Here is a 12926-nt window from a genome sequence, read left to right on the forward strand (position 1 = left end):
CTTTCAAAGAAGTAACTCTTAAAAAAAAAAAAAAAAGGAAAAGGAAAGAATATTTTTTTTGCTGCCCATAATACAAAGAGCAAACTTCTCCAAAGCCATGTAAAAAAGCCTCCTACGAAATCAATCAATAAAAACTGACAGGCTTCGCCATCTGCAGGTGGAGGCATGAGCTGGTCGTGCCACTTTGGAAAAGATTGCTACAACCTAGTAAAACTTAGATGTGCATTGTCTGTACCCCAGCAGTGCCACCACTGGCTACTTTATGAGGAAATGCAGCAAGTTAGATAGCAGGATGCTATACGAAAACAGCCACAGCAGAACTGGTCCTTGTTTCCCCAGACAGGAAAACCCTGCAATGGCTGAATTGTGGTTCCAGCAGGCTGACCAAGTCACACACATACAACAATTTTCTCTGTAACTATTTGTTAAAATATCTCAAAAAAGTTTTATGTACTTTCCTATATGTCCACAGTTTACCATAAATACTTTAAGAAAAATTCTATAGAAAAAATGGACTGTAATTGAAAAGTTGCTCAATTTCACCAAAACATTTTCACTTAACATGCCCCTGAAATATTTTCATCGAAAGGATAACACAGAGATTAAAAAAAAAAAAAACCAGTTTGCTATCAGAGCACTGGTAACAGAATGGGGAAATAGCCATTGTTATACGTCACTAGTGAAAACAAATCATTCTAATATCTGCACAGAATAGGCAAAAGACATCAAAATTACAAATGTCTGTGCCTTTCATTCAACCATTCCACATTCAGAAATTTCTTCATTCATTCTTTAAAACATCAATTGTGCACTTTTATGTGGCAGGCACTTTTTTAAAAAGATTTATTTTATTTTTATTGTAAAGTCAGATATACAGAGAAGAGAGACAGAGAGGAAGATCTTCCATCCATTGATTCACTCCCCAAGCAGATGCAACAGCCAGAGCTATGCCAATCTTAAGCTAGGAACCAGGAGCTTCTTCTGGGTCTCCCACAAGGGTGCAGGGCCCCAAGGCTTTGGGCTATCCTCTATTACTTTCCCAGGCCACAAGCAGGGAGCTGGATGGGAAGTGGAGCAGCCAGGTCATGAACTGCCACCTATATGGGATCTCAGGTGTGCAAGGCTGAGGATTTGGCCATTAGCTATTGTGCTGGGCCCTGCCTAAGGTCTATCTCCTTGATATAGTTTCTACCCCACCGCCCCCCCCAAAAAAAGAAGAAAAGAAGCATGGAGCTGTTTTATCTCATTGTTATCATGCAGTTGTTCAAAGAATGATGTTAGAATCTCAACCAGAGGCAATAATTAAAATTATATTAAAGCATCTTAACTAGAGTGAAAAAAGTGTAGTAAATATTTTCTCTGCTCCCACATTTTTTGGTATCCTCTATATACATAGTTTATGTGTTCTTAACTAAACATAGTTTATACAAGCAAAAGATGAGGGGAAACAAAGCCTTACACACATCTAATAGGAGCTGGGTAAGTAAATTGAGATGGGTGCTGTGCTCGGCTCTTGCTGGCCTGAAATTCTGCATAACTTCATTTTAGAATGTGAGTTTCCCAAGTGAAGTGCAGAGGAACAATGAGGCCATTGCCTGAGCAGAAGTCATCTGCAGTTAGATATCAGCCTCTCTTACCCCCATTCATACACAGCTAGGGCGTGTCAATTCTGGTGGCCTTGTGATGTCTGACTGTCACCCAGAGCAAGCGCAAGATAAGTACATTATGTGCATGATTGAGCAGACTCTACACCCACAGCCCCAAGAGGCTTCTCTTTGCATAGCACCAGAGCTTGCGCCAAACTCAGAAAGAAGGCAGTAGCATCCTAACAAACAAGACTGTACCATGGGACTGGCACAATGGCTCAACTGATCAATCCTGTGCCTGCAAGCACTGGCTTCCCATATGGGCACTGGTTCAAGTCCCGACTGCTCCGCTTTCCATTCAGCTCCCTGTTAATGGCCTGCAACAGTGTCCAAGGAAAGCCCAAACCTTGGGATCCTGCTCCTGCATGGGAGACTTGGAAGAAGCTCCTCGCTTGGGATTGGCTCAGCTCTGGCCGTTGAGGCCATTTGGGAGAGTGAACCAGTGGATGGAAGATCTTTGTCTCCTTTCTATAACTCTGCTATTTTCAATAATAAATAAATCTTAAAAAAAAACTTTACCATGTTTTCTCTGACATGGTGGCATGCAAGGGAGGGAAACTAAGGCCACCGGTGGCTCTTTGTCCTTTCAGCCTTGCCCACTTCAGAGTCAGTGAAGGGCACAGAGAGTTGGTGGCAAGTGCAGGGACCAAGAAGCAAAGTCAGAACCGCTGAGTTCTCTTTATACAACATTCCCACCGTTCTGTGGGGGGAAAGACATGCATCTGCAGGTGAAGCTGCTAAGATCAATCTGTGTAATTTCAGTGATTCAAGACACGAGTTAAGCACTGTTTAAGTGTATTGTACAATAGAAAAGCATATTGGGCAAGGAGCGATAGCATAGTGGCTAAAGTCCTCACTTTGAACGCCCCGGGATCCCATATGGGCGCCGGTTCTAATCCCGGCAGCTCCACTTCCCATCCAGCTCCCTGCTTGTGGCCTGGGAGAGCACTCAAAGACAGCCCAGTGCTTTGGGACCCTGTACCCGAGTGGGAGACCCAGAAGAGGTTCCTGGATCTCGGCTTCAGATCGGCGCAGCACCAGCCGTTGCGGCTCACTTGGGGAGTGAATCATCGGACGGAAGATCTTCCTCTCTGTCTCTCCTCCTCTCTGTATATCTGACTTTGTAATAAAAAATAAATAAATCTTTTTTAAAAAAAGACACGAGTTAAACACTATTTAAGTGTATTGTATAATAGAAAAGCATATTGAGCCCGGAGAGATAGCATAGTAGCTAAAATCCTCACCTTGAATGCGCCGGGATCCCATATGGGCGCCGGTTCTAATCCCGGCAGCTCCACTTCCTCTCTATCTCTCCTCCTCTCAGTATATCTGACTTTGTAATAAAAATAAAATAAATCTAAAAAAAAAAAAAAGACCTCTTACTTTCTTCCTTTGTCTGTCTTTCTCCGTCTGTCTGTCTGCCTTCCTTCCTTTTTTTAAAGATTTGTTTTATTTTTATTGGAAAGGCAGATCAGATTTACAGAGAGAAAGATCTTTCATCTTCTGGTTCACCCGCCACATGATCACAGTGGCTGAAGCTGAGCTGATGTGAAGCCATTGAGCCATCACATCAGGTCCAAGAAACACACCTGTTCTTAGGTTTAGTGGATCAGCTTGCCTGTGACACTGAGCCTCCCTGTGGCCAAGTCGTCTGGGAATGGCAGGGTGGCACTACAGTCCGGGTCTCGTAACTCCTCTGTCAGGAAGTTCCAAGAGGAGAGCTTTGATCATACTGCAGCTGTAGAATGACTCTCAGGCCAGTATCTCAGGCCTCTTTCAGCTCTGTCAGCAATATTATCCTCTCCCTGAATTCTAAAGACCAAACCGGGGACTTCACATAGTGTGTGTGCCACAGCTAATGCTGTTTTCAGATCTTAGGCTGTTTCTCCTCCTGGGAGAAAAGATCTCAGCCCAAGATGAGAGATGTTCCCATGTTCATTCATTTGTGTTTCCATCTCTTACACTATCACGTATCATTTCCTTTTATTCGCTTTGCCTCCAATTTCCTTTTTTTATTTTTCATTTTTTTAATATTTATTTATTTTATTGGAAAGGCAGATGTGCAGAGAGGAGGAGAGAGAGAGGAAGATCTTCCATCCGATGATTAACTCACCAAGTGGCTACAATGGCCGGTGCTGCGCCAATCCGAAGCCAGGAGCCAGGAACTTCTTTCCGGGTCTCCCACGTGGGTTCAGGGTCCCAAAGCCGTCCTCAACTGCTTTCCCAGGCCACAAGCAGGGAGCTGGATGGGAAGTGGAGCTGCCGGGATTAGAGCCGGAGCCCAAATAGGATCCCAGCACGTTCAAGGCGAGGACCTTAACCATTATGCTATCGCGCTGGGCCCCAATATCCTCTTTTTTAATTTCTGTGGTCATTAGGTCATTGGGCAGAAGAATTCAGCTGGGCTGGAGTGAAATGTAGGCTGATACACAGTGGCTCTATTTCTAAGTGACAGCACAGAATCCTGAGTTCCTCCACCTCAAGAAAGTGAGTTAACTAAATACTGGCTTTCAGAAACTCAGTTGCTGTCCATCTGAATTTCAGTGATGCTTATAGAAGAGAGGGATTCAAAGGTCCCCGGACCTATAGTAGTGACAACGAGGGGGAGATGAGAGCCATCTGACATGATCAGCACACATGGCACATGCTTGTGGAAATGCTACCTGCACCCCATAGTCAGGGACAGCTACTCATTAGTCAAAACTTTTTTTTCATAGAACAAAGAATTTTAATTATAGATTAAAATACAGTGTATAAGACAAGGCAAATATGGTATTAGACCAGTCTTTCTAAAAACTGGATCATAAAGGTTTTACATTCTAACACACTTAAATGAAACGAGACAAATAGCTTCACAAACAGAACTATGCTTCAGGTTTTAGCAACAGGTCTGTGCAAGGACAAGGGAAAATGATCTGCGTTCCTTCACACTTAATCTTAGCCAAAAGGCCGAGAGGCGACTCCTGTGCTCCTGTAACAGGTGAGCAGGGGTTACTGGGACTCCAAAAAACTTAGCACAGTAGCACAAGAGGCTACACCTCCACCTACAGCACTGGCATTCCATGTGGGCACCAGTTCTGGTTCCATCTGATCCACTTGCAATCCAGCTCCCTGCTTATGGACCGGGAATGCAATGGAGGGTGGCTCCTGGTCCCTGTAACCACGTGGAAGAGCAGGAGGAAGTTCCTGGATCCTGATGTTGCAGCTATTTGGAGAGTGAAACACTACATGAAAGATCCCTCTTTTTAAAAATATATCTTTAAAAATAAAACACTTATTTTCAAAATTTTTAAGGAGATAGAAGTATCGGATAATCTGATTAGATCATTATAATTGAATACATGTACCAAATGACCATCATAAAAATATATTCCATTAAAATGATATATTTTAAAAACATTTATGTATTGAACCTGGCACGGTGGTTCAGGGACGAAATCCCCACCTGGCATGTACCGGGATCCCATATGGGCACCAGTTCATGTCCAGCTGCTCTACTTCCCATCCAGCTTCCTGGCTTATGGTCTGGGAAAGCATTGGAGGATGGCCCAAAGCCTGGGAGATGCTAATGTTGCAGATGGCAGTTTATCCTGTTACACCTTCATGCTGGACCCGAAGATAGTGATGTTTTGAAAATGACATATTGGAGGGCTTGGCGGTGTGGCCTGGCGGCTAAGGTCCTTGCCTCGATCCCATATGGCCACTGGTTCTAATCCCGGCGGCTCCACTTCCTCTCTATCTCTCCTCCTCTCAGTGTGTCTGACTTTGTAATAAAAATAAAAAATAAATCTTAAAAAAAAAAAAAAAAAAGAAAATGAAATATTGGAACAGGCATGCCACAACAGGTCAAGCTGTTGTTTGCAATGCCTACATTTTTTTGAGTCCCAGTTTGTGTCCCGGGTGCTCTGTTTCTGATCCAGCTTACTTCTAATGCTTCTGGGAACACAGCAGGTTCTAGACAAAGCACTTTTGTTCCTGCCACCCATGTGGGAGACCCAAGTGGGGTTTCTGGATTCTGGTTTTGGCCAAGCCCATCCCCAGTTGTTGTGGCTATTTGAAAACTGAACCAGAAATTGAAATTCTGTTTCTGTAATTCTCTTTCTCTTTCCAAGCCTTTAAAAGAAATAAATACATCTTTAAAAGAATTTTAAAATATGAATTTCTCTACTGTGTGTTAGGTACTGTCAAGGTCCTGAAATGTGAGGATTAATAAGATGGGGCCCCTGGTGCAATGGCTCAGTGGCTAAATTCTCACTTTGCATGCACCAAGATCCCATGTCCTGGTTGCTCCACTTCCCATCCAGCTCCCTGCTTGTGGCCTGGGAAAGCACTGGAGGATGGCATAAAGTCTTGGGACTCTGCATCTGCATGGGAGACGTTCCTGGCTCGTGCCGTTGGATCAGCTCAGCTTTGGTTGTTATGGCCACCTGGGGAGTGAGTCTACAGATGGAAGATATTTCTGTATCTGCTTTTCTCTAAATCTGGCTTTCCAATAAAAAGAATGATTCTTTAAAAAAAAAAAAAAAAGAAGATGGGGTTCCATCTATTAGTGCGCATGGAGTGGGAACAACAGAGTGGACCAAGCCAGGCTGTTACAGAGGGATCTTGCTGGGTTTAGGGGAACCTGGGGATGAGGAAGAGCATGAGCCAGCTCCGGAATGCCAGAGACAGCTCTCGCCGTCCACAAAGGCCTAGTCCACATAGCTAAGGAACTGACTGCCCATAAACCCAATGATCATTTACCAGATTCCCTTTCCTTTCTCCCCCATTAAAGTTGAAATCAATTCTTGCTTTACCCAGGCTGCCAACTCCTCAAAATATTTTAGTAATAGGATGATTATGTTAGGATTCTTTTTCCTCCAAGAGTGCTTTCTTCTTTTGTCAAGAGTTTTTGGAAATACCTGTAAGGAGAGGTATTACATGTGCATGTGTAGGGTAACAACTAGTTATAAAGAGAACACTGGTGTGGCCAGCATGGACGCCAGTGTAAGCATCAGCAGGAGAGGCCCTTTGCCACTGCTCAACACTGTAGCTTCTCCTCTTCTGGCACTTTGGTCGTAGACTTCTCAGCCTTCACAACCATGAGAAATAAGAGTCAATCGTTCATCAGTTTTGCCTGTGGCATTTTGTTTCAGCAGCACAAATGGATTAAGCCAGGATTAGCATTTCAGACACTTACTTGGGACCCTGCACCAGTGTGAGAAAAGGAGGAAGCTCCTGGCTCCTGCGTTTGTATTGGCTCTGCTCTGGCTGCTGCGGCTACTTGGAAAGTGAGTCAGTGGATGGAAGATCTTTCTATCTTCTCTCTGTATATATCTGCATTTCCAACAACAATAAAGTAAATCTTTGAAAAAGGCTCTCAGGCATTTTAAAAAGTTTTCTATAAGGAACATGTTGCAGATCCTGCGCATATAAGTAAGCATGAGTCGCTGTTGAGTCTAGTGGTAACACACCTCAGAGTATCGGGTTTTGATTCCTGACTTCAGCTTCAGGCCAGTGCAGTCCCTGGGGAGCAGATGTGATGGCTCAAGTAGTCAGATCCCTGCTCCTGTGCCCCCTCCCCCTTCCCCAGCAGACCTCGGTGGAGTTCCTGGTCCCTAGATCCACTCTCAGCCCAGTTCTGTCTCTCAAAGAATATCTTAAAACAGAGACCACAATGGACTAGTGCTGAGCTTTTGAAGCTGGTAGCCATGAGCACTAGCACTGTGGCTAGTCCAAGCTGAGATGTGCCATAAGTACGCAGTCAGCACACACCAGGTTCCAGAGGCATGACATGAAAACATTTATAACGGTTCATTAGCATTTTATTGATTACATGTTGATCACATATTTTGGGTACTTTGAATATACCTTTACAGAAATGTAGAACCACCTCGGCCAAGGTCACTTTCTTCAGGGCACAGCCCATTGTATGTAGTGCACACACCATGGTCCAGGACCTCGGCTCAGGACAACTTCACAGGACCCAGTGGGACATACATTGCAGGGTTTTTGTTCAGGTTTCCATAGAGGAGCAGCAAAGGGGCTGCTCCTTACTGTCAAACTACATCACCAGCCAGGCATAGGAGACAGTCATTTGATGACACCTTAGAGATCCCAGTGTGGGGAAGAGTATTCCAAGGGTGTCACTTGAGCGATTTTGATAGTTCTGTGAAGTCATTGGTTTCATTGTTCCAGGGTTGAGAAAATCTTTCCAAGATCTCTTGGGTCCACAAACCCAGAAACGTGCTGCAAAGCTTGGCTAGGAGAATTTTCTAGGCTGTTCTGCTTTCCATCCTGTGATGAAGCTGCTGATGTCCACTGCTGGTCTAGATGAACTGGTTGTCATGTTCTTTATGTACATCTGGACATGTTGTCCACTGCACAGGCATTAGCAATTGAGAAAGCCCAATCTTTTTTTTTTTGCAGCTTTTTAAATCTATATATTTATTTATTTTGAATTTTTGAATTATGTGGCACAATTTCAAATAGACTGGAATCCCCCCAAACTCCCACCCCCCGACAGATTTTCCCCATTTTGCTACAATAGTGTAGTCCTTCGTAAGGAATCATAATTCCATCAGTCTCTTATTTAAGTGTACCCCTACAATGTCAAATAGTCCAGCATTCCATTGTCTACACATTTCCAACAGTTTCACTGGGAATCCATCTTTCGTCTGGAAGCAAGGAAGCATGTTGCGTTATATCCCCACATCTGGATATGGTAGACACCAGTACTTTTGCAGCTTTTTTCAAGAATGTGTGAGTATTGGGCCCGGCAGCATGGCCTAGCGGCTAAAGTCCTCGCCTTGAAAGCCCCGGGATCCCATATGGGCGCCAGTTCTAGTCCTGGCAGCTACACTTCCCATCCAGCTCCCTGCTTGTGGCCTGGGAAAGCAGTCGAGGACGGCCCAAAGCTTTGGGACCCTGCACACTTTTGGGAGACCCGGAAGAGGTTCCTGGTTCCCGGCATCGGATGGGCGCGCACTGGCCCGTTGCGGCTCACTTGGGGAGTGTAACATCGGATGGATGATCTTTCTCTCTGTCTCTCCTCCTCTGTGTATATCCGGCTTTCCAATAATAATAATAAAAAAAATCTTAAAAAAAAAAAAAAGAATGTGTGAGTATGTAGCGCATTCCCATGATCCCATGTTCCTGTGCTGTGCAATAGGACATTGGGACTCCTCATTCTGGTCTACCTGGAGCTTGGTTCTCCACCCCTCCCCGCCCTTCCCAGCCCCCAAGAATCACTGTCCTTCTCTTAATTTCTTAATTTCTGTTCTCATCTTTTCCAGTTTCCACACTAAGTGGCGCTTTGTCTCTCTGCCTGGCTTACTTAATGCCATGACCTCCTTGTGGCTGCAGATGACAGCATTTCGCTGGGCACACAGGAGTGCAAATGTCCCTTTCCACCAAAGTGAGTTAGGCACTCCTTTCTCCCTGTGTCCTTACCAGTGTGCCCTGGCTGAGAAAGCCCAATCTTGATACACGCACTCCAACGTTGGACCACACATCCCGTGATTTTCACTGTGGCTGGGGTCTGAGTGCAGCAGACTAATATGAGAGCAGCCCAAGGAACCTCACCTGGGGCGACCTCGGATTTGACTCAGTACAGGGTCAGGTTCAGTTTGTAATCTGCAGCAGCCAATGCACATGCTGGTAGATGCAGCTTCCTGGTCAGTTCCCTCCCAGCTCCATCTCTTGTACGAATCAATGGCTGCTGTGGCCCAGCCTATCCAGCCCACCGCAGAACCATCCCTCACACGTACTAGTGAGTACCATGGCCTAGTAAAGAAGACACCCAATAATCCGTACCAGCACCCCCCCCAGCTCTAGTTTTTGGGTGCCAACCTCTGCTGCAGCCTAGTCTAGCCCAGCCCAGCACCCATCCAGTTCTTGTGCACACCTGTGGGTGCTGGGGCTTACCTCAGCCCAATCCACTCTCAGACCCAACATTCACATATGCTGACAGGTGCCGCCCCCTTGTCCAGCCTGACCCATCCCCAGCCCTAGCTCTTGTGCTCACCAGCAATAGGTAGTACCCAGCAAGGGAGTGCCCACAGCACTTTCCCAGTCCCACAACTTGTTCTTGCCAGGGGCTACTGCAGTCCAACCTCACATGGCTAGCATCCAGTCCTGATACTTGCCAGCTGGTATTATGGCCCAGCACATCTGGCCCACACCCATTCTGTTTCTCATGCCTGCCAGTGGGTACAGCAACTTAACCCAGCGTGGTCTGCCCTCAGGCTGGTCTGCCCTATTACCAACTCTAATGCTCATAGTGAAAGCAGTAGCCCAGTAAGGGAGTCCCTAAGATTCCCCTAGCAGTCTCATTCCAAGCCCTGAGTCTTGTGTGTGCCAGCAGGTGCTGTGGCCCAAGCTAAGATGACCCAGTTCTCATGTGATGTGGTAGATGCTGTGACCTAGCTTGGCCTGTTCACACCCATTTGGGCTCTCATGATCCCTGGGGGGGGGGCTGCTAGAAACTAACCCAGTCTGGCCCAGACCCAGCCCACACACACGCTGATGGGTGCTGCAGTCTTGCCCAGAATGGCCCACCTACAGCTTTCACAATCACTTAGTAGGAACTGCAGCCTGGAGTTTCTCTACCATGCCTGTTCCCAGCCCTAGATCTTGCGCATGCTGGTGAGTGCCATCAATCCAGCCTGACATGGCCCACCTGCAGTCTCAGCTCTTATTGGCAGGTGTTGCAGCCTAGCCCAGTTGGGCAAGGCCCACACCTTGGCCTGGCACACCCCCCTCCTTGGCTCTTATGCTCGCCAGCAGGAGCTGGGGCTTAGTAGGAAGTTCCTCAAGTTCCCCTACCAGGTCTGCTTCCAACCTCAGATATCACATATGCCAGTGGGGTCAGCGGCCCTGTTTTGCATGGTGTGTTGCCAGGCTTGGTCCTTGCATGTGTTTGTGAGTGCTGTATCCTGGCACCACCCAGCCTTATCCGGGCTTCAGTTCCCAAGAGTATCAGGTGGGTTCATGTTAGGTGAGTTCTGTGGTCCAGCCTGGGTCAGCCCATCACCATCCCCAGCTCTCTGCATAAACCAGTGTTACAGTTCCACAGAAGAATGCCTACAATTGGGCCCGGCGGCGTGGCCTAGCGGCTAAAGTCCTCGCCCTGAACGCCCTGGGATCCCATATGGGCGCCAGTTCTAATCCCAGCAGCTCCACTTCCCATCCAGCTCCCTGCTTGTGGCCTGGGAAAGCAGTGGAGGACGGCCCAATGCATTGGGACCTTGCACCCGCATGGGAGACCCGGAAGAGGTTCCTGGTTCCCGGCTTCGGATCGGCGCGCACTGGCCCATTGCGGCTCACTTGGGGAGTGAATCATCGGACGGATCTTCCCCTCTGTCTCTCCTCCTCTGTATATCTGACTTTGTAATAAAATAAATAAATCTTAAAAAAAAAAAAGAATGCCTACAATTCTCCTACAGAATGTGACCTCAGATCCAGTTTTCTCACATTCTGGTTGTACCATCTATCACTCTCAAATGGATTCAGCACAAAATGTCCCAAATAGTGACCACAATCAGTGAGGGGCAGTGCAGGCAGCCAGCAAGGGCAGTGTTCTGGATACTTTACTTACAGGCTTTAGCCAAGTAGAAATCTTGGACCTGAGGAGGGTGAGGGATGTCAGGGAAGCTGCCAGGTGCAAATGCCAAGAGGGCACCTGGGCAGTTTGGGTATAGGTCAGTTTCAGAACCAAGTGCCCCTCATCTTGTTCTAGGGTCCTGTGTTTCCTCACTACTGTCTCTAATGTGCAGAAAGGTTGTGGCCCCAGGCCGTGCTTCCATTTATAGAACTGGCTCTCGCAGTTGGGGCTGGGACTGGCATTTAATAACTCCCCTCCCACAAGTGAGATCCTACCACTACTTCAATTAAATCCACAGTTAAAAGCCATGTGGGTGTCCAGTATACTTAATGGTTGAGCACTATGGCTTTAAAATAAGGACATGGAGACACATTATTCACTTCAAGTTGCCAGTTACTGTGGCTAAAAAGAGTATTTCTCACCCAAATTGGCTCAGCAAAAGCATTGGTGGTTTAGCACGGGAGCAAACAATGTACTTACGTGCTTTGTGCACAGCCGCCATCTGCTGGTGCTGTGGGGGACCCCTTGAAGTAATCTTGTCTGTTCTTCAGGAGTTTCTTGGTCTTCTTTCCCAGACCTTCGACCTTGTCAAAATAGATCTGCAGGCTTGTCTCTCTTCTCATTGCACACTGCAGGTACTTGTGAAGCCACATAACAGCCCAGGTGCTGGGAGGGGCTGGGAGATGGGTGAGAAGGAAATGCACACCCAGGGGCACATTTTCACTAAGTGTCTCATATCAGGACCCTGAGCCCACCAGGGAGACCAGATGGAAAGGAAGGCTCATGTTACCACTTGAACAGTAACGGCCCTGGCCAATTGCTCTGGGACCAGAAAGGGGAACCTGAAAGGTATCCTGATGGTTCTGGCCTCTGCAAACATGTGAACTGCTTTGAGGCTAAGGCTGAAGGGTTATGTCAATCTGGCATCCAGCTCTGATGCTCTCTGGCTCATCTCACTCCCTTGGCTTCCAGTATTAGCACGTCCCTCTTGTTTTACTATTGGGATGTGCCTCCTCTATTTCATATAAGTCTCCCGGGGTCAAGCTGTTGATTAAACTTTCCCATCCCAAGATGTGCACGTGACCTTGACTGGCCAGAGTCTCTTCATCTTTGACCTATGTCCATGAGGTACAATGAGGAGACCTTAGAGGTCTGCCTTTTCTCAGAGGTGTCTCCTCTCCATCAGTGTTGAGTTTCAATGCTCATCATTGCAGACAAGGGACATGAATCCTCCCAAGATCAAAGCCATCACAGAAAAGCAGAATGGAGAGACAGGTGGGGGAGGATAACCATTCCAGTTATTATTGTTGGGTATCACAGCCCAGTCTAGCCTGGTCCACACGTAGACACAGTTCACACCTGGCTCAGCAAGAGCAAAAACCTAGCCTAGCCCATCCTACACCTATCCTGGTCCTCACAAGCACCAGTGGGTGCTGGGGTCTGGCCCAGTCTGGCATTCTCAGCCCCAGTCCACACTTGTGCCAAGGTACGCTGCAGCCATGTCCAGACCAGAATGCGGCTCCCATTCCAACCCCACGCTTACCAGTGGGAACCACAACCCAGCCAGTGTATCCCTTTAGTCCCTCAACCAAGTCTATTCCCACCTATAGATCTTGCACGTGGCAGTGGTTGGCCTAGTCCCTCACCTGTTATGACCTTTGTTTGGATGCTGTAGCATGACCTGACCCAGCCTACCC

The 12926-nt window shown here is 47.0% G+C and overlaps 1 protein-coding gene across 1 annotated transcript in view; it reads right to left on the bottom strand.

Annotated features, from left to right (window-relative positions):
• The window catches only part of KANSL1 (KAT8 regulatory NSL complex subunit 1), a 176875-nt gene extending 164286 nt beyond the window's left edge, over nucleotides 1–12589 (bottom strand). The window contains exon 1 of the mRNA XM_058675336.1: nucleotides 12578–12589. The gene's annotated coding sequence lies outside the window, so the exon portion shown is untranslated. The remainder of the gene's footprint in view (nucleotides 1–12577) is intronic.
• Between the last annotated feature and the right edge of the window lie 337 nt (nucleotides 12590–12926).

Source organism: Ochotona princeps, chromosome 17 (assembly GCF_030435755.1).
Source record: "Ochotona princeps isolate mOchPri1 chromosome 17, mOchPri1.hap1, whole genome shotgun sequence".
Classification (NCBI taxonomy): Eukaryota; Metazoa; Chordata; class Mammalia; order Lagomorpha; family Ochotonidae; genus Ochotona; species Ochotona princeps.